Genomic DNA, 18,908 nt, shown 5'->3' with positions numbered 1-18,908 from the left:
AGATATGCAGATGATACCACTTTGATGGCTGAAAGCGAAGAGGAACTGAGGAGTCTTATGATGAAGGTGAAAGAAGAAAGTGCAAAAGCTGGCTTGCAGCTAAACCTCAAAAAAACCAAGATTATGGCAACCAGCTTGATCGATAACTGGCAAACAGAGGGAGAAAACGTAGAAGCAGTGAAAGACTGTATTTCTAGGTGCGAAGATTACTGCAGATGCTGACTGCAGTCAGGAAATCAGAAGACGCTTAATCCTTGGGAGAAGAGCAATGACCAATCTTGATAAAATAGTTAAGAGCAGAGACATCACACTGACAACAAAGGTCCGCATAGTTAAAGAAATGGTGTTCCCCGTAGTAACATATAGCTGCGAGAGCCGGACCATAAGGAAGGCTGAGAGAAGGAAGATCGATGCTTTTGAGCTGTGGTGTTGGAGGAAAATTCTGAGAGTGCCTTGGACTGCAAGAAGATCAAACCAGTCCATCCTCCAGGAAATAAAGCCAGACTGCTCACTTGAGGGAATGATACTAAAGGCAAAACTGAAATACTTTGGCCACATAATGAGAAGACAGGACACCCTGGAGAAGATGCTGATGCTCGGGAGAGTGGAAGGCAAAAGGAAGAGGGGCCGACCAAGGGCAAGGTGGATGGATGATATTCTAGAGGTGACGGACTCGTCCCTGGGGGAGCTGGGGGTTTGACGACCCACAGGAAGTTCTGGCGTGGGCTGGTCCGTGAAGTCACGAAGAGTCGGAAGTGACTAAACAAATAAACAACGAAATTTAAGAATACATTCCCATGGTTGAAGGGTTGGAGGTTAGAAATGCAGTGATACTGCTCTTTAGCACTTCATACCCTACTGTCTGCAAGGCGGCAGTGGGGTGTTGATAGCAATTAAGGGATTTACTCTGTGTTCAGGGGTGTCCCAGGAAGGGCCAAGACAGTGGCATGACCACCACATTGGCGTCTTGGCTCCCCACTAGTCACTGCTGTTGTAATGATTGCCCTAGCCCCAAATACTCAGACTCACAAGAGGATGCTAAATGAAACCTGATTTATTAGAGTACTAAAAGCAAATACAGAGAAAGCTGAGAATGAGCAAAAGCGCGCCAAATACAAACTTAAGCCCTTGCTTCAAACGTATCCCGCCTCCCTCGTAACAGCCCCGCCCGGCACAGGTGCTAGCAATCGTCAGAGTTGCTAGCCTGGGAAAGTAACCTTGAGCGCAGTAGATAACACAAACACATTCCAAAGCAAAGCCAAAATATAATCGTTCCCATCCTCCCTAGACAAATGAAACACGCATCCAATTAATGACATGCGAAACGTTACGATGCATCAAATACATTGAAACGGCGCACATGACATACCGCCCTCCTAAAATACCCCTAGGGACCTGGTCTCGAGGGATAAGCGGTGTGGAAACGGGCCACTAGAACCGGGGAAGCTACATCTGGTGCAGCGACCCACTCAGGATGAGGGAAATGCTTCCAACGAACTAAATATTGCAAAGTATTGCGAAGGCGTCTAGAGTCCAAAATTTCTTTAACTTCAAAGTGTTGCTGACCATCAATCATGATGGGGGTGGGAGGTGGAGGTTGCCGATGCCAGCGATCAGAAGGAATAGTCGGTTTGAGTAAGCTGCAATGAAAAACAGGGTGTAAGCGTTTCAGGTTATGAGGCAAATCAAGTTTAAAAGTCACAGGGTTAATCTGAGCGATAATTGGGAAAGGACCCACAAACTTAGGCGCAAGTTTCTTTGAAGGTTGTGATGACTTGATAAACTTGGTAGAAAGGTACACTGAGTCCCCAACTTGGAATGCAGGTTGGGGGGCCCGCTTCCGATCAGCATACAATTTATAATCCGCTTGAGCATCAGCCAATGCATTTTGAATCATTGGCCAAGAGTCAGCCAGTTGTGTTGACCAATCATCTGTAGTGACTGCACCTGCAGGAGGTTGTGGGAGATCAGTGATAGGGACAAAGTCTTTACCCTGAGCTACCCGAAACGGGGTCTGCCCAGTGCTTTGATGCACTGCATTGTTGTAAGCCACTTCAGCAAATGGTAGAAGGTCTACCCAATTGTCCTGCTGATAATTCACAAAAGCGCGCAGGTACTGCTCTAGAGTGGAGTTAACCGCCTCAGTGGCCCCGTCCGTTTGAGGATGCCAAGCCGTGGAGAGGGCTTGCTTCGTGCCTAACAGCTTGAGAAACGCCCGCCAAAACTGCGAGGTAAATTGTGTACCTCTGTCCGAAATCAAGCGGGAGGGACATCCGTGTAGCCTGTACACGTGTACAAGGAATAGGCGGGCTAATTGACGCGCTGACGGAATGGACACGCAGGGGATAAAGTGGGCTTGTTTGGAGAAATAATCTTTGACCACCCAAATGACCGTTTTGCGTTGGCTGGGTGGTAGCTCTACAATAAAATCCATGGAGATTTCTTCCCAAGGGGAAGAGGGGGCTGCTACCGGCTGCAACAGCCCCTGGGGCTTGCCCACCTTGCGCTTGGACATTGCACAAACAGTGCAGGAAGCAATGTAGTCTTTGACATCTTTACGTAATGTGGGCCACCAGAATTGCCTCCGAACGAGGTGCAAGGTTTTTACAAACCCGAAGTGACCTGCGAGTTTGTCATCGTGTGAACGTGTTAACACGTCTTTTCGGAGGCTTTCAGGAACGTAGAGGCGGTCGGACTTCCAAGCGAAGCCTCTGTCAAAAGTAACATTGTCTTTATTCGCAAGCAACCAAGTATCCGTTTTCAATTCTTTTAAAAACTTTTGTTGCAATTGGGAGGGAATTGACAAAGAGCTTGGCTGAGCAGCGCTTGTGGTGGGCGGTTGTTGCGCGTGCGTTTGGCTTCGCGTCACAGCTTGCATGCCCAATTGGGGCGCCGACCATAGGGTGCTTACCACATCTGGCGCCGCCCCAGAGTCTTGAGGTTGCCTTGACAAGGCATCAGCCAAGAAGTTCTTTTTCCCTGGAATAAATTTGAACTGAAAATTGAATCGATTGAAAAATTGAGCCCAACGAACCTGTTTAGGGCTCAGTTTTCGAGGGGTACTAAGTGCCTCCAAGTTTTTATGATCAGTCCATACCTCAAAGGGGTGATTAGCCCCTTCCAACAGATGCCGCCAAGCTTCTAATGCAGCTTTCACTGCAAATGCCTCCTTTTCCCAAACATGCCAACGCCTCTCAGTTTCAGAGAACTTGCGGGATAGATAAGCACAGGGCTTGAGGCATCCTGCCTCGTCTTTTTGCATCAACAATGCGCCAATAGAATAATCGGAGGCATCTGCCTGTACAACAAAAGGCTTTGAGGGATCAGGGTGTTGTAAAATGGGCTCTTTGATGAAAGCTGCTTTCAGCCGCTCAAACGCCGTTTGACAAGCAGGCGTCCACCTCAACAACGCTCCGGGATTCTTGACTCGCCTAGTATCTCCCACCCCTTTCGTTCGAAGCAGGTCCGTTAGGGGCAAGGCAATCTCAGCGAACCCCCTTATGAATAATCTGTAGTAGTTGCTGAACCCCAAGAAACTTTGAAGTTGCCTGCGGGTACGGGGACTCTCCCAGTCCATGATAGCCTGCACCTTGGCAGGGTCCATTTCTATACCTTTATCAGAAATCCTATACCCCAAGTAGTCAATTTGGGTCTGATGAAAGGCACATTTGGATAGCTTTGCATACAATTCAGCAGATCTGAGTTTACACAAGACTTTCTTTACCAGAGCTACATGCTCTTTCATGGTTTCCGTATAAATCAATACATCATCCAAATACACCAGTACACCTTTAAACAGATGTTCATGCAAAACTTCATTGATTAATTGCATAAATACCCCAGGGGCCCCAGCCAACCCAAACGGCAACACCTTATACTGGAAGGCTCCCAACGGGCAATTGAATGCAGTTTTCCACTCATCACCCTCCTTGATTCGTACACGATAGTAGGCTTCTCTTAAATCCAGTTTAGAGAAGATCTTGCCTTTGGCCAGATGTGACAACATGTCCTTTATCAATGGCAAGGGATATTTGTTGGAAATTGAGACGGCATTTAATCCGCGGAAATCCGTACAAAGTCTCAATGTCCCATCCTTTTTTGGGCGGAAAAGAACCGGCGCCCCCACGGGTGAATTCGCCGGCTCAATGAATCCGCGCGCCAAATTCTTGTCCACAAATTCCCTCAACAGAGTCAGTTCCTTTTGCGTCATGGAATAAATTTTTGGTTTAGGCAATTGAGTGTTGGGCAGCAGTTCTATGGCACAGTCCGTCTTTCGATGGGGGGGCAACTGGTCAGCTTCCTTTTCACCGAATACATCAGCAAACATCCTGTACTCGGCCGGCAAGCCCTCCAGAGGAGAGGCCGGGTAAGGCGGAGTCGCAGCTGCCGCAACCCCCACCATCTCCTCTGGGGCACCCTTCCCCTCTGCCGCTTGATAAAACCCATCCCTAAATGTGATGGTCCGGTAGACCCAGTTTATTTGGGGGTTTTGCTGCACCAACCATGGTACCCCCAACACCACCAATGGGCCCCCTACGGGAGCCACGACAAAAGACAACCCTTCCTGGTGACTGCCCAGTTGCAAGGCTACCCGCCCTGTAAAATGGGTGACCGGTTTGCCCCCTGCCATGGACCCATCCAATTGAGTAAATGCGATGGGTCTTTGTAGGGGAAAAGTGGGGAGCTCCAAAGCCGCCACCACGTCGGGGTGCATCAGACACCGGGAACACCCCGAATCAATCATGGCCCATACTTCCACCGTCTTGACTTGGGAACCCAATTTCAATTTCACCATGAGTATGCGGTAAGTGCCACTCACCGCTGGAGGCTCGCGCCCGTCCTCTACCACCTGCCCAGCGGCGCCCTTTAGAGCAGGTGGCTGGCGTTTCCCGCCGGTTGCGGGATTTTGGTCTCCCCTTCAATTTCGTAGAACATCACATCGTCTCCCTCGGTCTCAGCCACCGCAGCTTTCTGTTTCCTCGGCAACGCAGGGGACTTCGCCGGCGGTTTTCCGGGCCGTTCCTCCACCTTTGCCTTCGGGCATGCTGCCACTCGATGCCCCTCCTTACCACATCTCAGGCACAATCCTTTGGCGTACCGCTTCTCACGCTCCTCGTCCCAGGGTCGCTGTCCCGGTTTTCCCCCGGTGGTCGATGTGTGGCTGGGCTTCATCTCCCGCCCCGACTTGGCGGTCTTCCGCTGGGCAAAGACCTCTTGGGCATGTTCAGCCCTTCCTGCTAGCAGGATCCACTCATACAGCGTGTATGGGTCGTCCCTCCCTAGGGACCAGCGCAGCACCTCGGTATTCAAGCCATCTTTGAAGAGCTCGATAATGGTTGCTTGGGACCAGTCATCCACCTTCCCAGCTAGCGCTTTAAACTCCAAAGCATAATCGGCCACTGATCGGGACCCCTGCTTGAGTTCCTTCAGGGCTCGCTTTGCTCTCTCCTTTGCTAAGGGGTCCTCGAAGTGTTGCTTCAACGCCCAGAGGAACTCCTCGAGATTTTCCAGTTCAGGCGCTTCCGACTGGCACATCTGGACATACCAGTCTGCCGCCCTCCCCTTCAGTTTGGTGGCAATGGTGATGATTCTTGCCTTCTCCGATTGGAAAACCGCCCCCCATTCCTCCATATAAGCTTTCGCATTCGTCAGGAAGAACGAGAGTTTGGTCGGGTCCCCATCAAACTTGACAGGGAAGTCTCGCATGCCGCCTCCCGCCGGGCTGCGCCCCACCACCGGTGCTGCTGCGGCTGGTGCTTCCCTGACTCGGAGCGGCACGGGGCCCCGGGGCGATCGCCTGGGCGATGCTGCGATTTCCATCTGGACCGACTGGTCCCCTTCGCGCCTCCGCACCACCCGTCGCCGTTCCGGGGTCAGCCCCTGGGAGGAAGGGGTTGAATGCCTCTGGCTGGATTCTTCCCGGAGCTCTCGCATCGAGGTTACATCCAAGCTCAGCTGTTTCAGAATAGCCTCCAACGAATCCATTTTCGACTCCAGCACTCTGATTCGATCCGGAGTGGGTGAGCCCTCCGTTGGCTGCACCTGCACCACGTTGGGGGATAAGGGGTATCTCTGCCTCCAGGATGGGCCCCCCGCTGCTGTGGCATCTCCTCGGGTCTCATCCCAGGTGAGCAGCTCACCCGGAGAATTCACGGTGGTCTCCGGGGCCGTTTTCAGCCCCCCGGCTTCGCTCTCCGACCCGGAGCTCGCCTCCTCTCTGATGGCGGACAGCTCCCCTCCTTGGGACGGTCGGCCGGACGGCCTCACGGTCGAGTCCGGTTCCCCTTCCTCCATCATCACGATTTCGGGTTCGGTCATCGCGGGCTCTCTCCCTCACAAGTTAGACGCTTGTCTTCCTTGGACAGGGGCCAGCGGAGTTAGGAACTGAGATTCTCAGCTTTATGTAATGATTGCCCTAGCCCCAAATACTCAGACTCACAAGAGGATGCTAAATGAAACCTGATTTATTAGAGTACTAAAAGCAAATACAGAGAAAGCTGAGAATGAGCAAAAGCGCGCCAAATACAAACTTAAGCCCTTGCTTCAAACGTATCCCGCCTCCCTCGTAACAGCCCCGCCCGGCACAGGTGCTAGCAATCGTCAGAGTTGCTAGCCTGGGAAAGTAACCTTGAGCGCAGTAGATAACACAAACACATTCCAAAGCAAAGCCAAAATATAATCGTTCCCATCCTCCCTAGACAAATGAAACACGCATCCAATTAATGACATGCGAAACGTTACGATGCATCAAATACATTGAAACGGCGCACATGACAGCTGTCTGCATCCTTTCGTTTTCTTCCTGTGCTGTGTCTTAAGACAGTGTTTTTCAGTTGTGGCAACTTTAAGATATGTGGACCAACTCCCAGAATTCTGGGAATTGATGTCCATATATCTTAAAGTTGCCAAGTTTGAAAAACACTGGTCTAAGAGATTGCTAGTTTGAGGATATGTCCTTTTTTCTTTTTCCCCTGGTGTGTGCACACGTGCACACATGCACGTACACAGAGCACATGCTGTCTGACCGTCTTCCTGGTAGGCTGTAGGTAGACTTTGCCTATCCCTACGATGTTCCTCCTGTAGATAAATGTTTTTGTTATCATTATAAAGCCTGCTTCACTTGACTAATTCCCTCAGTTTATGCATAAACAAGACATACTGTATATTTGTGTACTATTAATGCTAATTGTATTCAGTATTGAGATATTGGAATGAAACAAAGGGCTTTTCCATGCTGCCTAACTGCCGCATCAACAGCAGCTATCTTCTGAAGGAAAAAACAGACAATGTTAGCTTATACTCACCTTCCTTGCCTTGTTAATTTGATTTCCAGGTGTTTTCCTGCTGCAGTTCAAAAGTAGCCTTTTCCACGTATGTCACCTCAAGGGCTCTTGTCTGGTTCTGCTTGAGCGCTTCACTACCTTCACAGGCTAGATGGAGAAGGCTGACTTAGACCAAAATATGTCATCAGGCCAATATAATTATATACATGGGATTGCATCCAGATTAAGTCATATTGAAACAGCCCTGTTTGAATACAGAAGAACTCCAATTGCTCATGCATAATTTGAGTCCCATCAATGTCAGCATAAATATGGCTAGACTGGATCCAACACACACTTTCCGGATGGCCTACCCTCAGTTCAGTGTGAATGTAGATTCGTCAAACCTCCTTAGTCTAAGGAAAGGATTTCAAGCTTTTTTTTTTTTTTGAGTTAAGGAGTGTCAAGGATGTTGCTGATTTTATACATTTGTAACTAGAAAACCAGTTCACTTGTAGCTCTTTGTTTAAAGAATAGTAAATATATCTTAGTTTTCCTTGGGTCACCTACAGTATACAGAAACTTCTGCCCCCAAAGACAGCATAAAGACTAACTGATTGCCACCATTGTGACAAGATTGCTTGATTGTATCTAATACTCAACACTGATTTTAAGGTCAGTAATTGGCACTGTTGAACAAATGTAAGATTAACTCTTCAAGTCAACAATGAAGTTGACTTACACTGCAAAAGAGTGGCTTTCATTAGCAAAAAAAAAAAAAAAAAGAGGAGCCAGGCAACCTGCTTTATCCCTGTCTATATCTAAAACCTGTATTCTCAGATGTACATATCTTGCTTTCCATCCAAACAGTGATTGTGGCAGGTGCAGAAGTTTGGACCCCCTTCCAGTCAATGCTCTGTAACACCTCCTTTGGCAGAAACAGCAGCTTCTAAATGCTTTCTGTAGAACTCTTCTAGTTTAGAAATAGTCTTAGGTTTCCTTGGATGCACTGGATGCTTGAGATCTCCTCAGAGATTTTCAATCAAAGTCAAGTCTAGTGACTTTGAAGGCCATTCCAAAACCTTTACCTTCCTTTCCTGTAAATAATTTATGGTTGATTATGAGCTATGTTTCAGAATGTTGTCTTGCTGAAATATCCAACCTGTTTTCAACTTCAGTGTATTTATATTGGCAAAGTCTGGTGGTGACCAGTATTGTCATCAGAACAGTCTTATTGGGTGTTTCTGTAAAGGAATGTAGAGATGATCTTGGGGAAGGAATGAAGGAACCATTATGGGAGGAAAAATGGCAACCCAGTCCTGAAAAAGTGGAAAGATGAGAGAGAAACTCAAAATAACCCCACCTTGATTCTGTTTAGTATAAGATGGGAGAGACAGAAATTCCAACAGGCTTTCAAGATTCTGTTCCTGCACCTTATAACAATGAAGTGGTCTTCTTATAACCCCTGTGGTTGTTTCTTGACCTGGCTTATCTCAGAGGGCTGGCAATTTCAGACTGATGAGGGCATGTCCCCTCCCTTTTGGTCCCTTGTCTGCTGTCATCCTGTTGTGGTCTCCCGAAAACACTGGACAAAGCAGTGCTGTGCTGTTGGTTTATCGGAATTGTGCAAAAGCGCTAGGCCTCAATGCTTTAACCCTACAGCCCTTAGGGCTTGAGTACAAGGCTGAAACAGCGTAATAATGGAATAACAGCCCAACTGCTTCCTAAATAGAGGTATGGAGGAATCTGGAAGTAGGTATGTAAAGAAAGGAAAAGAAGGGTAGGGGAATCCTAAGGAAAAGCATTGCTTGTGACTGAGTTCCCAATTTTATTTTACTTTTTTCACTTTATTCAACCCTGGTTATGACAGGATGGGGTATAGGTGGAGGGATCCAGAAAGGAGCATAGAGCATGATCTGCCCCATGCTCACTACAGTACCATGACTGGCGTATGTTTATCCTGCAGCAAATGAGGCATTGAAGAGGGAGGGCAGCAAAGCTTGTCCACACAAAGTCAGGAGAATACCATTTGGCAGTGTATTTGAACAGAGAAAATAGAGGCAGGATAGGGATCAGCAATGGGGGCCACAAGCATCATACTGGCACGATTTTCTGCTGACTCAAGCACGGACAGAGAGCTCTTTCATTCAGCAATGGATAAAGCCCAGAACTTGTAACGTTACAGGATTGGTAGGACTAAAAAATGTTGGTTGATTGCACAATAAGGAACTTCCATTTTTCTGCACTGATGTTTACCTTCATGTGCCATCACCATGGCTAGGGTTGTTTACAGCAGGACTCTTTGTATGGATGATGATTTTCTTCACCCCCAGACTGGCTGAAATTTATGGATGAACAAGGCAGTTCTTCACCCATGTTGTGGGGCACATTCTTTCAAGCACACACAGATCAATGTGGTGGTTAGTTGTTCTAAACATTTGTTTTTACCTTGGCTCTGAGAAAAGTCAGATGCCTTGAGGCAGTGGCACAAGTTTAAGTGCAGAGTCAAGAATGGACTCATTTGAACCAGAACAGTTGATGACTTTTTTTTTCACACCTTTGCAGGAGAAGCTGATACTGGCCTCTTGCCATGAAAAACACTGCATTTCCGTGACAAGGGTGATAACAGCTGCTTCCAGGTGATTTTCCACTCAAGAAAAGCATGGGCAACTCTGAACTATTTCGGTGACGTCAAGGTCAGCGGAGAAACATTGGATAGTCTTTTTTACACCCTACCCCCATCCATGATTCTTTTCTTTCATTAGTGCAAATAATATCTGGCTTGCTCAAGGGGTGTCAAAAAGAAAACCCTCCTTTATTTGAAATAACACACCTATATTTTATTTTACTGACTGTGAAGATCTTTCTTAATGGCTTCCTATTGATCTGCTGAAAGCCTATATTCCAGCCCCCTGCTTTCCAGTGGGTGGAGGAGGGAAAGACATCATCATTTTTCAATGTCTACAAAAGCAGATACCTGTGATGTTTGTCTAGATTGTATGCATGAATAGGAAATAATCTATTCAGAAACAGGACAAAATTAAAGATAAATGGAAATGACTGGACTACATCCTCTGTCACCCTTCTCCAATCTAGCATCTTCCAGATGTTTCTAAATACAAAATCATCATCTACAAACACTACTGTGGTGGCTTGGCATAACAGGGATTGTAATCCAAACGATATGGAAGATACCAGTTTGGAAAAGGCTATTCTGGACATAAAAAGAGCCATGTAGAAATACAAGGACTACAGCTAACATGGACAATCTATAATAAACTAGCTTACTTCTCCTAATGTACTCAGTTGTCTAGGGGGAATCTCACAGATGGTTTATCTTTGCATTGGTTCCCTCTGGGTTTCATCTATTTAACAGTTGACCAAATTTTCCATTAATAGGCTTATTAAAACTGCTGGAATCTAGGTGAAAGAAGTCCCACTGTGCTATTTGAGCTGTAAAAATGGGGGAGGAAATGGTTGATGCTCATAAGGATCAGACTCACCCAACAGGACAGCTGGTATTGTTTGAAAGAGACGGCAAAGGAACTAAGAGGCAATATTAGTTGAATAAATAGGAGACATAGAACAAGAGACAGGGAGAGGGAGAGCAGTGAATTTGAGGTGTTAATGGCTAAGAAATTTCATTTGTAACATTATGCACTGCCATGAGTGCCATGGAATGATGCTGCCAGATCTGCCTGCCTGGGATCCCTATCCCTATCCCTATCCCCATCCCCATCCCTATCCCCATCCCCATCCCCATTCCCATCCCAATCCCTACCACCCCCCTCCCCTCTCTCTCTCATAATTCTAAGTGAGAATTTTTGCAAACTTGAAAAAGATGCCAGGAACAAGAAAGAAAACAGTTACTGATTTTCCCCTCTGAAGATGGAATGAAAAGCAACAGGTTTAAATTTCAAGAGTATCTTTCCCAACTGCTGAGTTGAAATGCTGTCCACTCATCCTTCAGTCAGCAGAAAAATAAATGAGTATGAAATGAGCTGTAAAAGTCTGGATAACCACTAGATCGCCATTGAGCCAATACGCTCCTACAGGATGGACTGAAACTAATATAATACTACAAAGCAGTAAGTATGTTGGACAGCACGTGGGGGGAATTCCTAAACTTAGTATATATATTATATGGCTTACATTTTTATATAGTTCTTTTTAAGGAAGAGAAAGGGGAAAAATCCATCTATAGTATAAAATTACTCAGCATTCCTTTCCTCAGTCCAATCCAATCCAATCCAATCCAACTCAACCCCTTAAGCCCCTTTAAGGTTTAGAGGTGTATTCTTGTGTAGCACCATTTTAAGAAAGGGGGAGATAGAAAGCATAACAAAAGCCTTAGCTGTTTGTTTTCCAAATTCAAATTTTCCTTTCCAATGACAATCCCAACATGCTGCCCTAAAGAAGTGGGTGTCGGGAGTCGTAGTTAATTTGGGGTATATTTGGTTACCTTCTGGCTCAGTCCTAATCCAGTGTACCTGAAGAGCACAGATTAGTGAAGGCAAATATACAATGCCCTCCAAAAAAGAATAGGAAGGAACATTCTCACCTTGGTGTATTTTCATGTACCAATTCAGAAGCACCAATAAGATGCCAATGAATGCTCTGTGTTTGTTTCCTGGGAAGCCCAGCCCTTCCACCAAACACCCCCCCCCCCCTGCTGAGTGTAAGTGGGAAGGAGGTCCTTCTTTGGAGAACATCCGAGGCTAGTAATATTATAGTGAGCAGACACTGAAGCCATCTGGGATGAAACACTCGTCTGGCAACCCTTCTAACAAAGGATGCAGAGCAATTAGCGAAAATATTTGTAAGACTGAAAATATGCAAGGAGTTGGAGATGGGAGAGGAAGAGAAGAAAAACAGAACAAAATGTGTGTAAGGTTTTCATCTGCCTGAATTAATACTCCACGAGAAACTTCAGGACCCAGCCAGTTGTTTTTCACTGGGATCCTGTTAACTTTCTTCATCTGGATTCCTTTTACAAAGCAGATTCTGCTTTCAATGTTTAATGAAATATGTTCCTCATTATGGGAGCCTGGAATTGGAGGTACATATGGTGTGTGGGTACAAAAAATACCTGGATTACTTTAGCAGGGGCTCTCTGTTTTAGATCAGGACACCCAACTGTTTTGGGCTGCTTGGCACATTTGGAAATTTGAGAGAAATACTTTGTGACGCCTTTTGTTAAATGATTGTTGTTGGAGGGAATGCCCATTCACACAATGGCTGTCAAAGTGGGCATAGCTAGCTACTCCCCATTTACCAGAAGAAAACCTGGTGAGGTGCTTCCTGACATGCCCTGTAAGCCTTCCAGAACCACCCATCCATCCATCCATCCATCCTCCAGCTTCCTCTTTCTTGTCTGGTTTTTGAGCAGATGGGATTCTTCCAAATCAAGCACTGCATAGCACAACTCTACCTTTCTATTTTTACAAGAATACATGTAGGGGGAAAGTAAATATGATGTGGGTCCTTTATTTTGGAACTTGCTATTTCTAAGCCAGGTGGGGCAAATTGCTGGGCAGAGTCAGGGCTGACCAAGGATCAGCCCAAGAAAGGTGTGAAACGCCTTATAATCCAATAGACAGTTATGTAAGAATAAAGCTGTATTACCTTGCTTCTGAACTACAACAGCCTGAAATGTTATGCTAAAATGTTATGCCTCTTTTATATTAAATGTTTTGCTTTTATTGGAAATACAGGAAGAGAATAAGCCACACCACTGAATACTGCAGGTATGAATGTATAAAATAGATAAGGTTGAGTGGAACAAGAGGGAAGCTGCCTGACTGTATTACGTTGATGGCCAAGGTGGATCAGGACAGCCAAGATCACTTGGAGAAAGGCTGGTGGAGGACACGTGGCTCAGAAGAATTCAAGCCTCCTTCTTCTGGAAAGAACAGAGACGTTAGCAATGGATGCCTGGAAGAAGAGAGGAACACGGGCCAGAATCCCAAAGGGGCTGCCGAACAGCTGAGATGGCTGGGGCTGGGACTGAAGCCTAAAACTTCAAGCTGGTATTATGGAAAGTTCACAGAACTGTTCAAACAAGTCTGAAAAGCCCCCAAGTTACCAAGATGGCAATCAATCCCAAAACCCAGAGCAAAAGAGAGAGAGTTGTACATTTATTAGATGTGCCAGCACAGACCAAAGAGGGAGCTGCCCAGCAGGATGTCAGGAACAGTATTAAAGAAGACTGAGATCTGTTGGTTTAGGTTAGTGTGCATGCCCAGGTACCTGGCCCACCCTTGGCAGGAAGTGCAGGAACATTATTGGTCATTCAGACCTGATTAGCCTGAAGAGTCAACAGGCTGCATGCCTAGGTCTAAATTCTTGTTTGGGTAACAGCTATTCGAGAACTCAGATATGCCTTTGGATTGGCTATATCTCCTTCTACTCTTGTAAATCCTATACTATTTTTAGGTGCAACTGTCATTTGGATTACAGTGTGTGAAACTGACTAAAGCGTGTACCAAATGTGTATGTTTGCTGTGTGAGCAGTAAAGACTTATTGAGTACCAATAAGTGGTTTGCCTTCTTCCTAGGGCTGAGAGAGAGTGACTGGCCCATGGTCATCCCACTGCTTCATGCCTAAGGTGGGACTAGAACTCACAGTCTCCTAGTTTCTAACCTGATGCCTTAACCAACACACCAAACTGGCTCTCTTCAGATTTTCTTATCTACAGTAAAAGACAAACTCCAGTGTCATGGTTCATTCATAATGTGATATAGCTTAACACCAGTGCTTTTAACAACATTTTGTAAAACAGAAAAGTATGATAAAGCACTCCTTCAACATCTGGGGCCATCCAGACATGCCAAACCCAACACCTGCCATAGTTCACATCATCCCATGCCATTGGGTTGGCTGGTTGGGGATGTTGGGAGCTATAGTCCAACACATCTGGAAACCACCAAAGGGATCAATTAGAGAAGCATTTTCCTCACATTTAATTGATGAGTCATCTTTACAAAGACAAAAAATGTATGAAGTTGTTGCAATAATGATGTTACCTAGTTGGGTAATGAAACATCTGCAAGCAAACAACCAAGTTCAGGAAACACCAAGGACTCCACAGTTCAATCCTGAGCTCCATATATTCTGTTGGTACAAAAAATGTAGTTGGGGTAAGCAAGGAAAGGACTATTCAGGCAAGACTATTTGGGTATATAGAATAAAGAAGAGGACACATATGAAAACCATTCATAGGGACACACTTTCAAGGGTTCTTATTATCTTTGTTGCCAGCTGCATGAAAATACAGCAGCAAGGAGCAGATGTGTCTTCAGTGATAAGTATCTCAGAACCACCAGCAGTTGTAATCTACTTTGTGCTTAGGGTTTTGGAGTGCTATAAAGATTAAAATTAAAATTAAAAACCTAACTACAATTTTTACGTTTTATGCTGTTAAATCTTTAAATAAATCTTTAAACAAAATAACAGTCCAGCCATATAGGAGATCATAGCTATGAGCCAGAATAAATTTGTTTGAATAAAAACAGAATGTAAAAGAAAGGCAGGTGGATGGGTGGGTGGGTGGATGGATGGAAGAGGAGGGGTCAATTCCAGAGAAATAAATACAAGGAATCATGACTGAAATTATCATGAAGATATAGGAGCTCTAAATATCTAGTTTTACAACTTGTATTTAGAAAATAACCAAGGATTATCCTCATAAGACTGCTTCTATATGAGCAAAAGCCCATCACATCCAAATTGTTCCAATAGGGTGGAAAATCAGTTTTGAGCTCTGAACATTTTCCTGATGATCACATTTTGGAGTGGAGAATTGCTGAGTGGAACAATTAAAAAAGAAATAAAGAATTTAAGTCTGTGTAAGATTTTAAAAGCTGGGACTTGGAATAGTTCCCCCATCCTTCCAATTGCATAAATGCCCAATGTCTAAAGAACTCTCCCCCAACTAGTGTCTCTTCATATATTTGGGGCTGCAGCTTCCATCATCCCAGCCACTATGGCCAATGTCGAATGATTCTGGGAGTTGTAGTCCAAAACATCTGGAAATCCTCAGTAAAACAGTTCTATTTGAAAGGGGCGTTGAGAAGAAAAACTTGCTACATGATGTAACATACATGCTATTAACAATTCAGCTTCTGGTCTCCAGTGATTATGTTGGAGGATGTTTTATCAGTCTCCAGAATATCCATTGTGAAGTCTGATGCCTTAACTCAAGAGGCAGTGATGTGTTTTAACATGGTTTATGTCCAAAGGTCCATTAAATAGAGTAGAGCAATATGGCTCCTAATGTGAACTTTACCAACCTGAAAGTGGATAAGAATCTTATTATTTATTAAGACATACAATAATAGCTGCCCATTAATATACTTTCTGTGTATCGTCATCTCTCTTATATGGAACAATGAATATATCTTTCAAGAAAGCACTTGAAACCAAAATGGTTTGCAAAACAATTTCAAACTATGATACATAATTTGAGGCGCTCAATAGATGGTGCTAAAGAGCCCAGGATCAAGGCAGCAGAGGCAGTAGATCTTGGATAGCCCCTAGCTTAACAAAGAACTATTGTAATACCCACCTTTGAACCCACCATAATAATTCTCATGTGGATCAAAGGAATTCATTCCTTGAGCAATTGCATATTCAAGATGGATCTATCTTCCAAGTCTGAGCACGTGCAAAATAACCTGCCAAATTCACACTCATCTTCTCTCAATTAGCTTGTATAAATATTACTTTTTATCTTATGCATATACTATGGTACAGGTGGCCTTTTAAAAAAACCTTGGCAATCGTATGGGCTAATAAGCAAACATAATGCCTTCTAGGGACATTTGATGATTATTATTGGGGAAAGTAGCTGGCCCCCAAGTGGAGCAGGTAGATTCTGAAGACCAAAGTGTGAAGCTGCCGAATGGTTAGGTGAAGGAGCTTTGTGCAGCTTGAAGATAGACTGCTGTTGTGTGTGTGTGTGTGTGTGTGTATGCATATGTATGCATATATGTTCTGTCTGTCTATCATCCATCTACCTACCTACCTACCTACCTACCTACCATCTTCTACAGTATCTATATGCATCACACACAGACACACACACACACCCATTCTTAGAACTCAAATACCAACTATTTCACAGAACAGAAATTAGACTGCTGGCATTAAATTTTTCATATAGAATAGTTCACACTACACAGATGTTAAAGACAGATAAAAGCACTTGTTGACATCCACTTATGTAAGTGATCTTGGACAACCCCCTGCTCTTCTTCGAGGTCTTGATTTTTATCCAGGTGTTCAGCAGTTCAAACTGAAAAAAGGGTGGGTTGATGGAAGTGTAAATATTCTAAAATGCAACCTACATGTACTTTGCACTGTTATTTGCAGCTGCATGTCAACCCGCTGAATTCTGCCTTCTAGGACATACGAGTGCCAAACTATTTTCTTTCCCTTCCACTCAGTAACTAGATACCACATGCCTTTTGAGTGGTCTAGTGTTAATGGGAGCAAGCATCTTTGCTTATGAATTACACAGAAACCTAGAGAAAAAAAATGCTCTTTTGTCTACATCATGCATAAGAATTTGCTGCTCTTCTCATGCTACCAAATTTTCTCTGTCCAGAGATTTCTTTGACTAAATCTTGCTATCTGGACTGATTCTGCAGTCAGATATCCCTTGGGACCTGGAGCTAATTGTAACTATTAACCCTAATAATTGGGACAGTTAGGGTCAACTTGACCTGGGCATAATCTTGCAAAAGTTCTTTGTCTCCTGACTTGGACAATGGGACAGGTCACCTCTGCCATAACTAGGCTACCACCCCCACATACAGCCCAGCAGTTTCCACCCTCATTGCTCTGCTGGATGTCTATAAAACCATCTGCATGACTTCAGCCATATCGAAATTCCCTGTATGTTGATTACAGCTGGGTGGAGGGGTAGATATCTCTTGGTTCTGGCTAAATGAGAAGTCACTTTTACCATGCCTTCCTCAACTCCACGTTTGTATTTGGCAAAATTTGGTAAGTGTGCGTGACTGGTCTTCACCCTGCTATGGCTGTTTGACTTCTGAGTGCATAAGAGAGCCAACATGGCACAACCATTGGACATCTCATCAGAATATCCTGATCAAAGGAGCTGCCCTACCCAGCAGGGCTGGCAAAGCAACAGAACAGGAATATTTAAGCCTTTCTTGATGGCAATTTCCCTATGCCATCTCTCTCTCTCTCCCGCCCCCCCCACTTCCTAACATGAGAAAGTTAGAAATAAAGCTATTTATCCAGACTTGGAAAAAAGATGGTGCAGTAACTTTAAACAAGAATTCCCTGTGTAAAAAGGGCTAATGAGATAAAGTTACCCTCATGTCTGTATAATGCATAGTTAGGCTCTATGGGGAGCTGTAATACGCACCGTCTAGCCTACTAGACTCCAGCTTCAGCTCTGTCAAATGACAGGCAGATGACCCTATATATATACATATACACACACACACACACACACACACACAAACACATACACACACACACACACACACACACACACACATACATACTGTATGTAGTCTGGCAGCTCTACAGGTACTGCATGCCTGGCTGAAATAGAGCACATTACATTATATATACCCAAGGTGGCAGATTTATTTAACCAGGATAGAGACATGTGATGGGGTGGCAGTGTGTCCCATGAGTGCAAGTTGTATCACTAGCATACAAAAGCAAGGGATGCCGAAGAAGGCCACATTATGTCTTTTCTCTGGATGCATAATCTTACTAGAAGAGCCAGTCTGGTGTAGCAGTTAAGGTACCAGGCTTAAAACCAAGAGATGGTCAGTTCTGGTCCTGCCTTAGGCATGAAGCCACCTGAGTGATGTTGGGCCAGTCACTCTCAGCCCTGGAAAGGAGGCAAGGGCAAACCACTTCCAAACATCTTGCCAAGAAAACTGCAGTGACTAGTCCAAGCAGTCACCAGGAGTCGACACTCTCTTTCTCTCTCTCTCTCACACACACAAAATACAGTTACTGACATGTCAGTGCCAACACATGCCCAGGCAGCAGCAATGACTTGCAATTCTTGCAATGCTGTTTTGTGCCTTGCTGTTTGCGCAGACCCTTTAATGTGAGCCTGGCCTGTTCACACCTCAGCTGGTTGCAACCTCAACCAGCTCAGCTCCAGCACAGCTTACCTACAAGGCCCATCTTGGTTACAGTGTGGCAGTTGCTGGGTTCCCAAGCTTCAGCAGGTGTTTCTGTTCAACATTCCCTTCTCTTTGCTTCCTTCATTATAATTTCATTATTATCTTCCCAGAGAATTCCCATTATTAAACTGGGAGGCACACAGATTCCACAGCAGCTTCCTTATCTCTGGCTGTTCCTCCTGACTGGGTGGTTTCAGTGAGGTATGGAAACCTTGACCACAATAAGTTATGATGAATGTGGTGAAGTTATGATGAAGGTGAATAACCCTCACCTTCTTGCCTTGCACAGTCCCAAGATTTCAGAGTCTTCAAACAAAGGAAAGCTTAGAATGAAGACTCATAATACAGGTTTGAGTAATTCTCATATGGTGTTAACTCTCATCTTGGATTGTTTGTTTCTTAGGCCATGAAACACAGAAATCTTGCTAAACAGACCCCTCAAGTTTGAAGGCATTCCTTCCCCCC

The sequence above is a fragment of the Candoia aspera genome, chromosome 2, assembly GCF_035149785.1.
Source record: "Candoia aspera isolate rCanAsp1 chromosome 2, rCanAsp1.hap2, whole genome shotgun sequence".
Taxonomy (NCBI): domain Eukaryota; kingdom Metazoa; phylum Chordata; class Lepidosauria; order Squamata; family Boidae; genus Candoia; species Candoia aspera.
The sequence above is the reverse complement of the archived record's forward strand: the minus strand, read 5'-3'. Positions refer to the sequence as shown.